Consider the following 12,852-nt stretch of genomic DNA (forward strand, 5'->3'; position numbering starts at 1 on the left):
TTCCGCGATAAATAGCATAACTGGTGTTCGTTGTGGAGAAAACTAAATGAATTCATCGGAATGAATGTGTGCCTTGTAGACTGCACATATGCCTGGCCTCGGCTAAAGCGGTAGAAGCCGCAGTTCGCGTGTGCAGTGCCCCTAAACTAGGTGCTTCATGACAGTCCACGCCGGGCAAGTAGCGTGCAGTATCGCATCCGCGCTGAGATACACCTCCGCCTCTGGGATGCACGCCCCGCTTCCACCAACATAAGCAACACATCCGGGCTGAGAGAGCGACAGCGGCCCAAGCAGCCGGAGCATGTCGGTGGACGCGCTATTCGGAGAATAGCGTCGTCACAGCCGAGTCTCCGTCCAGGAGACCCGAGGTCGGGGCTCTCCACACCGATGTCTCTGTCCGAGAGAACCGGACAGGGAGTCTCCGCGCCGGTGTCTCCGTCCGGCAGAACTAGGGCAGAGGGTCTCCGCGCCAAGATCTCCGTCCGGGAGAACTAGGGCGGGGGGTCTCCGCGCCAAGATCTCCGTCCGGGAGAACTAGGGCAGAGGGTCTCCGTGCCGAGATCTCCGTCCGGGAGAACTAGGGCAAGGGTCTCCGCGCCAAGATCTCCGTCCAGGAGCACCGAACAGGGAGTCTCCGTGCCGAGGACTCCGTCCGGGAGAACCAGGGCAGGGCGTCTCGGCGCCGAGGTCCCTGCCCGAGAGAACCTGGGGAGGGAGTCTCCACGCCGAGGTCTCCTTGGTCTCTGCTCCCATCACCGCCCAGTCTCGTTGGTCTCTTGCTCTCGGATAGCCGGGCCGCCCAGCTGGGTCTGTGGCAACAGGTGCCTACACCGGAAGCCTATGTTCGTTCGTCGGTCCGGCGTTCTGGCTCGATGGCCGTCACGACCTGGTGCATCACTTTTTGACTCGCCACCGAGTGGTATCGTGATGCTGACTGGACACCGAGCCGAATCAAGCCTCGTCACGACATCGTGTGCCTGTTGAAAATCTGGTAAGGCGCTGTACAGGGGCCAGAAAGGGCGAAGTGAAAGGAAATGCACCATGTCGCTTTGCAAAGCAGCAGTCACAAGGTCGTAGTCAATACAGGGTGCATTCTAGCTCTTGGTGGCGCTTGTATGGCTTGTTGTTGCTCTATTCATAATCAAATACAGTTTTTCTCGAATTCTGCGGATTGTTCCACGATTCACAAGCAAGGCATGGCGTCAGCACACGAATAGAGTCAAACATTGGCCAGATCAGGAGCGCACGCAGGCTTTCATATAGGAAGGGGGGGGGGGGGAGGGAGAGAACACAACTAAAATAATACCGGCTGATAACCGAGGCGCGAGGCGCAGATGCGCGCACTTCCTGCGTGTCGTAAAATAAAACTGCAGCTCTCATACTCCTTACTTTTACGTATCTAGCGGAAGTGTTAACAGTCAAAATTATGTCACGTAAGTATCAACACAGCACAAATTCGGTGCTGGGCTGCACATGCCCTTGGCTACTACGCGCATACGCATCTGGACTAGATCAACCTTGGAAAGAGCATTCTTAGACATCGGCTTAACATCTAGGCGTGCTGATCCGTGGGCACAGGCATGGTCCCGGGCGACTCCAAACCTCCTTCTCACCGCTGGCTCCGAGTCCGAGGCGCGTCCGGTGTCCCCCCACCGCCAGACAGCAGCACGCCCTGACTTACAGTCCGGAGCTGTGGCACCCCTCCATGTCACCAGCCAGTCCTGGGCGCGTCCGGTGTCCCCCCACCGCCAGACAGCAGCACGCCCTGACTCACGGTCCAGAGCCGTGACACCCCTTTATGTCACCAGCCAGTCCGAGGCGCGTCCGGTGTCACCCCACCACCAGACAGCAGCACGCCCTGACTCACGGTCCAGAGCCGTGACACCCCTTTATGTCACCAGCCAGTCCGAGGCGCGTCCGGTGTCACCCCACCACCAGACAGCAGCACGCCCTGACTCACAGTCCGGAGCCGTGGCACCCCTCCATGTCACCAGTCAGTGGAACACCGCAAGCTCCCACAGCCCGGCCGCGGCCCATGTCCAGACTGGTGGCGTGTTCCGACCGCTCACCACAGGTCAGCGACTCGGCACGGTGGCGGTGGACAGCAACAGGGCTTCCGGTGACCGCAGACCAATGGCCGTCGAACCTGGGCAGACCAGTGGCCGCCGAACCTGGGAAGACCAGTGGCTGTTGAACATAGGCAGACCAGTGGCCGCCGAACCTGGGCAGACCAGTGGCTGTTGAACATAGGCAGACCAATGGCCACCGAACATGGGCAGACCAGTGACCACAGAACCTGGGCGGACGAATGGCCCCCGAACCTGGGCAGACCAGTGGCCACCGAACCTGGGCAGACCAGTGGCTGTCGACATAGGCAGACCAATGGCCACCGAACATGGGCAGACCAGTGGCCGCCGAACCTGGGCAGACCGGTGGCCGCCGAACCTGGGCAGACCAGGGGCTGTCGAACCTGGGCAGACCAATGACCGCCGAACCTGGGCAGACCAGGGGCTGTCGAACCTGGGCAGACCAGTGGCCGCGGAACCTAGCCGTACTCTGACCGGGTCAAAGACAAAGCAAACACGCCAGCGCGATTCTCTTTATGTTCACAGCACAAACAAAATGTGCATGTAAGTTCGTGATATTGCTCCACATGCCGGGCGCACTGGGTATAGGCAAGCGGGAACACTGTTGTTATGGATGAAGGCCTAATCAAAGGAAGTCACGGACCCCATCGTTAGCTCGCGCAAGGCAGGAGGAAGCTGAATAATCGACGGGCCCCATGCGTGGCAATAGACGGAAGAACTTTCCCGTGTTTTCCGACCCGCACGCAATCTCATGGCATTTGCCGCAGGACATTCCGTTGGGAGTGTTCCAGCGTGAACCCTGATAAGGTTTCATGAAGAATTTCACTTAAGAGAGTAAATGTATTTAACAGGTGCCAAGCGTTGGTGGGTGGTTTGGCATTCCTCGAGGCCTAACTGGTCGATGCGCTCCGACGGACGACACGAACGGGGGTGCGATGCTGGGTCCTTCCTCGCCTCCCTCGCCCCATCATTCCCAGTGGGGCCAATTAACTAGACCCACCGATCAATAAAGATAAAGGTCACAACCTTCCTGGAGCCAGGCACGGATTATTGGATTGCAATAACTGACATCCGGGTGGCGCTGGAGCTCCCGAACGCAGGTGTTCGAGCCCTGTTGTCAGAGTAACACGTACCGCGATTGACGGTTCGCGGACTGATTTAGCCACACAGCGTCACGTGACGGCACTGGTTAGTCTCGTCGAATTGGAGCCGTTTTTACTCACGAGGTAGGCGAACACCGGATGGCGGCCACCTTCACCAATTGTTCCGTAACTGAGCTGGAGCCAGAAATCAGCAACAACGGGTGGCTTAGCGCGCGAGGGCTCCAAGCCATATGTCCACAATCTAGGTTGAAACTGAGCTCCCATTGCGACGCAACCTTAACACACGTTTGAGATAACGTGCTTCCATAAGAATAGTTTTGTTTATTCGTTTGGTATTCGGATACTTTTAGGTAGACACAATTAGCTCGAGGTCATCACCGAAACAGCGGAATGGTCCAGGGCCGTTTGACATGATAGGATCATCACATGCAGACCACCTAGTTCCAAAAGCTTGTTGACCTATCAAAGAGGCATGCTTACTGGGAACACTGTGAAGTGTTGTGAAGAAGTATTGTGAGCATGGAGCCACTAAACCAGCCATAGCAGACATCTGGTGTACCCGGTTGTACTAAAGGTACATATAGACTAGACCAGATGGCGCGTATGTCGCGCCTTGCAATAGCTGGCAGCTGAGGCTCAAATCGTCTTACATTCACATTAAGATTTGTAAGGGAGCCCAAATGAGTGTTACCATCTGATGAGACTGTTTGGAATAAAAAGGCATGTGGGAGTCACCTGCACTGTATGACAGCATACGCAAAGAGCATACCTACATAAGCGTAAACGTACATTTCCGGATTGAACGTCGAACTCTGGTTTTATTCAGTGGGCTTCGATGTCAAGCACAACCTGTTGGTAGCAAACACGCGGTCCGTTTTGCTCTATTTGAAACGGTTTGACTTCAAGACGTTTGAGAAAAAAGTCAAGCAGTAATAATGACACAAGAACGCTTTCAGCAAAAGAAAGGCCCGAAATGAAAGCCATGCATACATCCAGCCTAGGATGGAAAAACACCTTCCAAGGTCAACTCAAAAGATCATAATCAAAACCCAAGATGTCACCCCGATTACCGGCAGCACCATGTGGCACCGCCGGTAATCAGGGTTACGTCCCACTGCTGTTGTGTGGGAGTTAGGCTCAAACATAAGGCGTCATTGGCGAGCCAGACATTCACTGCAGTCTGGGCTCCAAAAAGCATGTGAAGCGAAAGCTGATTTTGAAGGTCATATTAAAGGTCCTCGGACGAGGTAGCACCGTACTGCCGCTAGGTATGACACTGACATCTTTCAACAGTGTTATCTGAAAGCTCATCATCATTCCAGCTTGAGCTTCCAGATGTCCCCTGATCATGATCAATTTCAAAGGTATTATTCGAGATCAAAGGACTGGGTAGCGCCGTGATGCCGCCGTACGGCACTGATGTACTTGTATGGGGTGTCATCTCGAATTCTGTCATCAGTTTCAGCCCACGCTCCCGAAATCACAACTGCCAAAATCAACCTGGCGTCAAACATAGCGCTTTCTGAGAATGTAAAATGAAAAAAGACTTGGCAAAATAGTTGGCATGAAATGTATAACAAAATGATATAACTGCAATGTGTAATGTATAGTGATGGGCAAAATGGCACCTTCAGGAGAAATAGTGGTGAGTGGTACTGTCAGGTAAACAGCCTACAATAAACTAATAACGCTTTTACTGAGAGAATTACAACGAACAAATACTATGGGCCACCTCGGACTAGTGATCTATAACGCGCTTTCGGTGAAAGAAATAGTTAAGCGTCTGTAACGATTTGGGACGAGTGGATAATGCCCAGCATAAGTGCTATGACTTTGCGGTTGCCAATCATGCCTTGTCAACTGCCAGAACTAATTCGCTGACTAAATGACCTACAATGACCTTAGATTGCCATCTGCAGCCCAGTGAACGAGTGTTGGTAGCAGAAGCCCTGGAAACAACCAGTGGTAAACACGCTAGGCCGCATCACTTAAAACGATTGGTTCACCAAGCCCCATTTTGGTTCGACTTGCCGTAGCTAACAGTCGTTTAGCAGCATAACGGGACACTACCTACACTTACATAACTTGCAGCGCATCTAAAGTGCGCATGCCATAATGTAAGACAAACTAGTGACGTCAGCTTGTGGGGTTGCATGCAAAAGGTTCGAACGGAAAGGTGTCTTCATGATTTGGAGCAGGGATTTAGGGAACAATATGAAGATAAAAGAGGGAAAAACTAGGTACAAACGCGGTCTTAATATTTATCATGTGAGTTTTGACACGTGTTGACGGCGACAATCTGGGGGTGCCAGTAGTGCAGTGGTTAACGCGTCTGCGTTAACCACTGCACGTCTGGGAAACCAGAAGTACGGGGTTCGATTCCCCGCGGTGGCTGCCCCTCCCGCCAGCGTGAGAGGCAGGCGACGCCATCTAGCCTCAACAGTGCGTGCGTCGTAAAGCCCCCATGACACACACACATAACGGCAATCCAATAAGAACAAAAGAGTGGTTACAGCAGTGTAAAGAACCTGTCATCATTGGGCAAAACAAATGGTGGACCTCTTAAATGGGTTGTAAAAAAACACATCCAACACCGATTGCGTGAAAGCGTGCTGCAACACACATCTACACCGCTGTGCAGAGTCAATGGAAATACGCAACTTAATTATGAGCGCGACGACGTAACAAGTTTCGGGCACCACAAACTTCCTGTATTGCACAGCTACGTTACACAATGTCACAGGATGGATGGCTCCCACCATTCTCGGCCACCACCCTAGGCCAGCGCTGGAGTCAAGGGTTGACAAGCCAGGTGCGACAAGTTGTGGCATCGCCGAACAACTGTCCGCTCTCGGCGGAAACGCAGGTCTAGTCGGACGCTGACGCCGTGACACCATGTGCCCATCAGGTCGGGTGTTCCGTGGTCCGACCCCTGTCGGCCTGACCTGATGCCGATCGCCGATTTTCGCTGATGTGGACAACGTCTTTTCTTGCGGCAGACTCATGTGACAGCCTGAAGCATCCACAGAGGTATAGCGATGGCGGAACGCTTCAACTAAGAGCAGCCGCACGCAAGGTCCACAGAAGACTCCCTTGCCATGACACGTCCTTTATCATTGTACAATGCACCGCGCCAGAAAGCCTTGGGACGTTAAGGAGAAGCCTTAGAAAATACGTGATACTGGTTTTCGTTACACAGCATAACATCGCATAACATGCACATAGCATACCTGGAAAGACAAATTTTAACTTCACAAATCTTTTATCGGAAAACAATTCGTCCATGAAAATACGGGCTAGAGTTCTAAAGCAAAACCAACCATTTTAACCTAACATCATTTGTTTTCCTGCTATCGTTAACATGTGGGGGAGTGGCTTAGTGCTCAGGTGAGCACTAAGCGAGGGCCACTCCGTCGATGTCCATTAGTGCTCAGGTGAGCACTAATGGACATCGACAGATGCGATACACAATGTGTCATGTAAGGCCAAAGGATTGAAGACTATTTCTGCTTCGACCCGACCGGATATGGGCAGTTTAAAGCTATTACATATGCGCTATTAAGCTTTAATAGCATATTCTTCGGTCAACCTGCAACCAGGCCGGCCGAAGAGGTCAACCTGGTTACAAATGTCAAAGATTGATCTAGCTTCACCTGGAATGATCTGATCTTGCACAAGAAACCGGAACGGTGGCAATGCACGTCAGAGTGACACAGTTGAGGAAACAGTCATGAAAACCTCTTTGGAGAGCTTTTCCTGCGAAAGACAAGCGTCGGTTGTTACTTTTGGACAACTGTCACCGATCTGACCTCAAACGAGGGGCATTGGTCAGGAACCGTCCGGTTTTCAAACTTCAGACTTTCACAACACCGGGACAAAAGATGTCAACCCGACTACCAAAACTGTCATAACCGTGCATAAAACCGTTCTGAAGTTATTATGGAAGATCTTAGTGATCCCTAAGGTCCCTCTCTCGTAGAGAGCAGGTTAAATAAAAAAGCAAAATAAACAGAAAAACAAAACAAAAAAACAAACAAAACGTCACAACAAACCATGACAGACATACACCAATCCAGATAGGTAGCTCCAACATATGGCTGGTCCCGTTTGAATGCTCGAAGGCATGGACAAAGTTTTGTAGGTGGTTGCTCTAGGTCTAGGCTCAGATACAGATCCAGCGACACATGTCATGAAGCGTCATAACGCACAAATCTCTCCGTGTCACATGGGCAGGTATTTGCGAAACATCCGTACGACAAACACAGCTCAACCCTGACATCCACCTGGCGTCATCCCCAAGAAACAGCAGTTCATAATCATAGATGGCGGCGGCAACGACCAGGGACGGCGGGCAGTACTTGCCTCCGACTCGACAACTGGCCAAGTCAAGAAGGAAGTGGCGTGCGCGTGCGTACCGCTGATCCTGGGAGCGCGGAATAGTACGCAGTCGGTAGCTGGTCGGGTCAGACAGGTGGCGAGGGACGTGTGGCTTATCTTGGAATCGTATGTTACGGTGGGTTATACAATGGTAACCAGGATCAGCTTATCCTAATTGTATCAACGGCCCAATATCAGAGGAACCAGCTCAGTATTGCTCTACAAAGCCATAATCCTTCAATTTGATTATTCAGTGGACAAAATTCGTCATCGCACACAAGACTGGAGGGGGATCCTCGTTACCCTGGCACGAAGAAACACTCGATTCCCAGGCGCGGAGGCACCACTCGGTCGGCCAGCCCTAGGGCACCACTCGGTCAGCCAGCCCGATGACACCATTCGATTGGCAGGAGCACGAGGTGCCGCTGGCCAGCGTCGGCCGGGTACCTGGCGCAGAGATCAGCCCGAGCCGGTGCAGCAGCAGCAACAGCGCACTCACCGGATGCACCCGCACCAGACGGCAGCACGCGCAGCACGCGCAGCTCCATCTGCAGCGGGCTAGCCAGCAAGTAGCAGTCCTTGGTCAGCTACAGCAGAATCCGTGCCTGCAGCCGGCACGCGATCAGCGTCATCAGGCCACTGCACCGTCCCGTCAAGTAGCCAGCGTCAACGAGGTGTCAAGACGAGCGCATGACACAGGCTGTTTAATGCGGCATCTTAGCGTCATATCTGCGGTTGCTTGAATTTCTCCTAATCTACACCTGAGGTGAAGGGTGTTCGTCTTAAGCTGCATGCAGCGTAGTGTGCCGACACATTCTCTACGGCAATCCGCTGTTTGTAAATATGAGCAAGGTCACGGACCCGTTTGGTCTTACTCGGACAATGAAGCCATTTTCCCCAGTGATTTGCCCGACCCCTACTCTTGCTAGAATTGAAGATCTCTGCAACCATTCGAAGCAGCTTTATGCAGTTTTGCGCAGCAGAAGGCCTAACTGTAAAAATCTTGCCTTATGAGGTTTAACATATTTGCTTCCAGGCCGTTTTAATCAGGTGTGACTTGCTTCACTTGGCTGAACATGGTCACAAGCGTTGCAATTCGAACGAATCCTCCACATTCTAATAGCACAGTAGAAGCAAAATGTATTCATTGATCAGTAGCGTAGGTAAGAAATGCAAATAAACGCGAAGATGCGTGTCATGATAGTTGTCATTGGTGTATTGTTAACCTCCCGCGTGTGTCACTCTTTCATCTGTATGTGACATTTGCACACGGAAGGCCACCAAAAGTCACGGCCTTAAAGTGGCAACTGACCTGATTCGACAACTAGTTGGCTTAGGTTGGCTTACTAGATAGCTCGTTGACTTAGGTCGAGCGCCAGCAGTGCGACATGATTTACGAGCATATTGAAACGACAAAGCTACGCCTTGTGGGTCGATTGCATACAAATCGCAATTGATAAGACACTAGCGTTAGCCTTATTCCTCTGAGAAAAAGCAGGATAATGGAGATTGCTTTTTTAGATTTTAGCTGATCTGCTATTGTATCGATAAGGGCACGTTGCCGAAATATCAACCCAACTATATCTCCATTCTCCTGGATTCTCTTCGAGAAATGCGAAAAATAAAAAAAATCTCTTTGTCAATGCGAAAAATGTGCTAATACGAACTCGATCACAAAAATACAAGATTAATAAAAAGCTGCTTAGCATAAGCTAGTTAAAGACATTCCATTGGTCCCTTTTGCTCCATGCGGCCCAGGTATAGCAGGGAAAGGCAGGTATGCACCTGTTTCCCATGCAATATGTTGGCATGGTTAAGCCAAAGTAAATGGTCAATCGTGCTTTGATCTCTCAACGTAGCCACCAAAAGCGAAGCAGCCCATTTAAGGAGGTGCTGATCACGGCGAATGTCTTTACTCACAATTCACAATATAAGGGATAAGGGATAATAAGGGATGAGCTTGCCTGGCAATTTCCCTCGCTGTCACGACACGCTCAGGTACCTGGTGCCGGTGACGGGAGAGAAACTCCGCAATACAAGCAGAAAGACACCGCCATCCTGATACCGCACTTAAGACCATCCTCAGACCAAACTCGGTCCGTTTGCAGTGGCCTTTAGCCTGGCTCATCGCCGTGAGTTGGTGAGGAGCAGGCCAGAGCGGGCGCACAGCCGCCGACCGCCATGTCGAGGCCGAGACAAGCTGGTCAGCCGGCTGTCAGCGCCCGGGACGCCGTCCAGACGGAAGACCGCGCGCGCTATCCGGGGCAGTCATCCCGTGAAATTGGGAGCTGACGGGGCGGGCGGAACCGGGTCATCAGAGGGAGGAGCCAGAGCCGGGTCATCTGCCGGAGGAGCCTGAGCCGGGTCATCTGAGCAACGAGCCGCAGTCGGGTCGTGTGTGGGAGGAGCCGGAGCCGGGTTATCTGCCGGAGGAGCCGGGGCCAGGTCATCTGTCGCAGGATCCGGCGCCGGGTCATCTGCCGGAGGAGTCGAAGCTGGGTCATCCGCCGGTCAACCCGGCCTGTCGCGCTAGCCCAGATCAGACCTCAGAGTGAACAGCGACGCGGTCTGGTGACGCGCCCACTGCCGCCGCCGCTCTCGTCAGCTCCAGTGCCACTCCGAGGCAGCACTCCACTGGCGCCACACTCCAACCAGACATTTGACATTGACCGCGGCGGAGCGATGACGCTCGGCAGTCGGACGTCATGCTGTCACGTGCTCCTACACACTGGCGTCACACTCCAGCCAGACGTTTGACATCCACCGCGGCGGAGCGATGATGCTCGGCAGTCGGACGTCATGCTGTCACGTGCTCCTGCGGTCCCATGTCCTGCCCTGGTACATGTGGACCTATACTACGATCATTACACGATTAATTTTCTACGATTGTGATGATTCCGTGCGGTCAGAAAGGGTAATAAATGCACCAAATAATAAAGGATACACTAATAAAGGATACGCAAGTATTAACCCCGTCCGCACGCCCATGATTCCGATACTACCGCACAAACAGAAATCCATTGGACGTTTTGGTAATTCGTGACCAAACTTCTACACAAAAAGGCATTTACCGCACAAATGTTACACACACAGACCGTCTACAAGACATTGCATTACATGGCTTCTTCTCCGTTGTGACACACACAGACCGTCTACGAGACATTGCATTACATGGCTTCTTCTCCGTTGTGACACACACAGCTGGAACATCAGGACTGCGCAGAAACAGCTTCCATGCGACATTTGTTCAGCTAAAAGAATATCTTCAAAAACTTCCCGCACAAAATTTCCCGCACGCGAAGCCTATGCGCTACTTGACTGCCACGGACAAAGGCTGCGCACAACAGCGGCGCAAAGCATTACAGCTACGACTGACAAATATGCTAGCCTCTGCGCACCGTGGTAAAAGAAATGTCTTGGAATACAACAATGACAACCTTGCCGGTTAAACTTGGGTGATTTTAGATCAGAGAAGAGCATAATATACGGCAGTCGGTTTGCATTGTACAACTGCTTCATCCGCACCACATCCGGTGTCTGCTTTTGCACTTGAAAATCGCATAGAAATTTTGACCGTAGAAGCTTTGTGAGTGCAAGTAATGTGACAAAGTTCCGTCGTAGTAGTTCTGGCGTTTGACAGTAATGCTGCGAAGAAGTTTTGTCAGAAGTGTTCACACCGCGTAGCGATCTGATCTGCAGAAGGTTTGTCGCAGGTAAATTTTTATAGTGAAGGTTTTGTCAGGAGAAGCGTTATACGTACAGCGTTTTTGCTGTCTTTTTGCTTTGTCAGAACGAGTTAAGTGCCATGCCGTATAAGTTCTTTCCGTCACAGTTTCGTGCGTAGCAGTTTTAAGGTGGAGCTATAAGGTGTTCAGTCTTTGGAGTCTGGGAGGTCTTCTATAGGGAATCAGGTAATGTGCATCAGGTGGTGAAGTTTCGCAGCGATTGATTCAGTAGGCTCTTAGAACTCAGTTGTCCGCAAGCGATAATTTTGAAACTTGTGACATTTAATGGCTTTTGACCTAACCCAGAGCCACAACATTTACGACTGTAACAGAGAGCCAGATATGGTGCATCTAATGATGAAGGTTTTCAAGGGATCGATTCAGTAGGTTCTGAGATCTGAGTTGTCTGCTTTGCATGTGAAATTTTCCCTTCGCTTTGTTGGAGTGTTTGACCCCAGGTCTGGTCTCCAGATCGCCACACAATTACTAATCTCATTGTATGGAATCGATTTGTGAAGGTTTCAAGGCGATTGGACGAGCCGTCTCGGAGAACTTGCGTGTCTGCTTCAAGAATCGGTGTCTTATTCCCTGCCATCCCTGAGACCGCGCATTCATTCCCCTGTTTCGGCCAGAGATCACCAACACTGAACAGTCTGTTCCGTGTCAGTCTAAGCTCTGGGGATCCATTTTCCGAGCGGAGACAAGGCCGGGCCCGCGATTTACATTGGTCGGGCCTCTGCAACTTTGCTCTGTACCAGTCAGGGGCCCACAGCACCTAACAAGGTGTCCTATGTTAACAAGGGGCCTCGAGTCGGCCAGGGGAACATTCGCTGAAAAGGGATGGGAACAGGACCCCAAATGCCCCAGGGCCTCTTGCGCTGGCCTCGGCCCTCTGGAAATTCACGGAAATATGGGAACTTATGATGAGCGTTCACACTGCAACAGTAGCGAGGTCCTGTGTCAGGCAGGGACCCCAGTACCGAACGGTGGGCCCTCCTGCCCAACTCCAGCATGGAGCCGTTAAGCCAAACTGCCTGCAGTGTTCAGGGATCTTGTTGCGTAAATAAGGGTTTCTGCGCCGATCCGGGGTCACTACGCGGGCCAAAAGGTCTCCTGCGTCAGCGATGGGGCCAATGTAACATGATGTAGCTCTCTAACGGCTTGCGGACCGGACAGGGAATCCCGCCCCGTGTTGCTATAATAACAGCCGGAAGATACCTCGCGGTGGGACCGAGTGGCCCTTCAGCCCTTGACCGGAAACCATAATGTGGCCCCTAGTGCGCTCCTCAAGGCAGTTCATTGCCCGGAAAAAGTAATGGGTGTTATACGCGTTGGGTATAGTGTCTCGAAGTGAGATCCAAAACAAAAAAGACCACCCCACGTTTGCCTGAGAGCCCTCCTTATTTTGCAGAAACGACTAGTGGAACAAATTGCATCAAAAGTTGTAAGCCTGCGCGCTCAATCTCGGGAGCAAGGACAGCGGCGTCCGGGGATGCGATTTCGGTAAAACTGAAAGGCGTTGGCTACTGCAAGTAATACCAGGCGGCAGGTGCTATGCGT

The sequence above is a fragment of the Pollicipes pollicipes genome, unplaced genomic scaffold, assembly GCF_011947565.3.
Source record: "Pollicipes pollicipes isolate AB1234 unplaced genomic scaffold, Ppol_2.1 Scaffold_7261;HRSCAF=8764_pilon_pilon_pilon, whole genome shotgun sequence".
Taxonomy (NCBI): Eukaryota; Metazoa; Arthropoda; class Thecostraca; order Pollicipedomorpha; family Pollicipedidae; genus Pollicipes; species Pollicipes pollicipes.